Source organism: Wasmannia auropunctata, unplaced genomic scaffold (assembly GCF_000956235.1).
Source record: "Wasmannia auropunctata unplaced genomic scaffold, wasmannia.A_1.0 LD336078.1, whole genome shotgun sequence".
NCBI lineage: Eukaryota > Metazoa > Arthropoda > Insecta > Hymenoptera > Formicidae > Wasmannia > Wasmannia auropunctata.
Genome location: NW_012026812.1, coordinates 1774859 through 1777879, shown reverse-complemented (window position 1 = coordinate 1777879; position 3021 = coordinate 1774859). Strand labels below are relative to the sequence as shown.

The following is a 3021-nucleotide window of genomic DNA, read 5'->3' as shown; positions in this document are numbered from 1 at the left end:
TTAAATATTCTTTACGTATTCCTAACTATTAGCTTTTTACACATTACGCCGTAAAAATATTGTATAAAATTTGATATCGAAAAAATTGTGATATTTGTTAATCCGATAATACGAATTAAATTGCCATACAATATAATGCAGATAATAATTATAATATAACTATAAACTAAACACAAATGTATATGTAAAATCGAATCGAAATAAACAATCATATATATTTAGCCTGTTACGTAAAAATTGAATAAATACATGTGCGAATTATGATATTAAAATATTGATAAGGTTAATAAATAGTAATGCAATTTAGAAATATATATTGACTTACAATTAGTAGATTATTGCGATATCTTAAACTCAAGAGATTCAGATTAAAAACTTATCATTGGCCGAGTCAGCTGTTAGTAGTTCTAAATATGACTCCCACCGTGGTACTTTCAACATTTCATGCAATATATAGCGTGTTCGTTTAAAAATTTGCAAAACTCGATATTATTGATCTATACATTTTTATTCTCTGCAGGAATACATCTTTGTTTATATATATTCGTCGTAATCGTGAAGAATTAAGTATCTTTGTATTGTTGATTGGTGAAAAGGAAAGAGTAGGGATGCCTATTTAAAAAATAAATATATCCATAAAGTTGTATTTTATGAAATAAATGATAATTGTAGTATATTAAGAAACAAATTTAACAATCTTTATCTCTCATAATTAACAACATCATATTTAAATGTGTTCAATTTCTTAGCGATGTTTCTCAAAAACCACGAGTCATTTTCTGTTGATAGTAAGCTGCAATCCTTAGTAAAAAGTCTATATATCTACACACACTTACACAAAATGCATAAAATTTAATTAAAATTCATTAAAAGCATTAAAGTTACCGAAGCAAATATAAAATAAAGCGTGACGCGTAAATTTTACAAATAAATTTTACACGAATTAATACGCGTATTTCATAATAAAAAAAACACTAAAAATAATAGTAATACATAAGTAAAACATTTTTTCTTCTGTGCATAGCGTTTTTAAATATTAAATTTTCGTACAAAAAGCAGAATGACGCTCACCTTTTGCACAAAATAGATGTCTGAGGTTGTCGAGAAGACACTGGTTTTCAAATTGACACCAAGTTCAGAACAGGCCCCTTTATAAAACGGGCATAATCGAGCTTGGTGTTTTCAACTATAAAAAACTTTCTTTTGGATGGAGTACGTTATATCTGGACCAGCTTCCACGCACCAGCGTTTGATAGTAGATTCTCGAAGATTTTGATGATCTGACGCGAACAAAGATGCATTTAGGAAACTTGCGACGATATCTCTATGTCTCCGGTGACCCCGCGGTTATGTCCCTATTTGCAAAAAAAAAAGAAAAAAAAACGTTCGTCCCTTTTTGCACATCCGTAGTGCCAAAAGCGTTAACATAGATCAATCATTTCAAATCCATGACTGTCGAATACTTCTCCAAGAGTTCTTTAAAAGAAAAATGCAATGTTTGTATGCTTTAGATAATGAATTCTTCTAGCAAACGTTAAAATATCAGAACTTATACAGCTCGTATATTTAATTTATAATTTCGAGCAAGGGATGATGTTAAATATTGCAAGATCTAGCAATTCTCTTACAATTAGCGAAGGGAAATTCACGTACCCATTTATTGTCGAAGAATTGAAATAAACAATTTCGAAACTATTGAATAGGTATTTCCCTAAGAATATTTTAATAAGCAAGAAAAATTGAACATCTGCACAAATCGAATTTCGGTAACGTAAAAAGCTTATGTGCAGATCGTAATTTTGAAGAAGTATTGTTGAAGATTGCACAATATCATTCTTTCTATCGCAGTTAACGAATTAATAAATCACACGTGCCTACTTATTGTTGAAGGGCCGAGGTAAGCGGATAAGCTTTTATCTGCGATATGGCAGGTGAAAGAAAACCGCGGATTATTGCCGCACGACGGATAAGGCGAGGGCCATCAGTCAACATCTCGATCATAAAATGTATTCCGATTTATTAAATTTTGCCTAAATATGAGCTCTTTACACGTTACGCTATAATAATATATCGTATGTAGAGTTTGATATCGAAGAACTTGTTACATTTATAATAATCGGTAAAATGGATTAAATTATCAGACAATGTAATAGGTAATAATTGTAACATGGCTTTACGTTAGAATATATATTTTTCCAAACAAATTCATCCTTTCCCAAACGATAATAAAAATTTAAAATAGTTATAACATGAATATATACCTATATATATGCAATACAAATATACATGTCAATTTAGTATATTTTGTACATTAACACCGATCTCTAAAACTAAAGAGATATTTAGAGCTACTGACAGCATGCTCTGCTATTCTATTCAATGATAATCTTATTAATAAGCTCATCTGATTAATAAACTTATTATTGATAGAATAACTGAGCGAGCTGTCAATAGCTCTAAATATCCGATTTTATCATATATGAGATACTTATCATATTAGTGAAATATTATTAGTGAAATATGGCATGTTTGTTTTAAATATTTGCAACAGACGGTATTATTTTGGTATATATTTCTATTCCTTTCAGGAATATATCTTTGTTTAGATATTCATTGTGATCATGAAGAGCTATCTTCGTGTTGTACATTGGTGAAAAGCCAAGAGTGGGAATGTCCACCTGTGAAGTAAATATTTAAAAAGTTACATTTTATGAAATGAATAATAAATACAGTAGGTATATTAAAAAATATATTAATATCTAACAACCTAGATTTTTCAAAATTAACGTTATAATTTGTTATAATTTAAACGCGATGTTTAATTTATTAGCAATGTTTTTTGTTTTAATGAGTCTCACTTTAGTGTGAGACTGCATAGTAAACTGCTATCTTTAGGCAAAAGTCTAAACATATATACATAAAAAAATCTATAAAAATTGATTGTAAAATCTTTTAAATATATTCAAGTTTCCGAAACAAATATAAAACAAAGCGCAATATGTTATAAGTTTTGCAAATAAA

General features: G+C 28.7%; 1 protein-coding gene across 1 annotated transcript in view; it reads right to left on the bottom strand.

Moving 5' to 3' along the window:
• The window catches only part of LOC105449100 (aminoacylase-1), a 9778-nt gene that overhangs the window by 3171 nt on the left and 3586 nt on the right, over positions 1–3021 (bottom strand). The gene's annotated exons all lie outside the window — the stretch shown is intronic.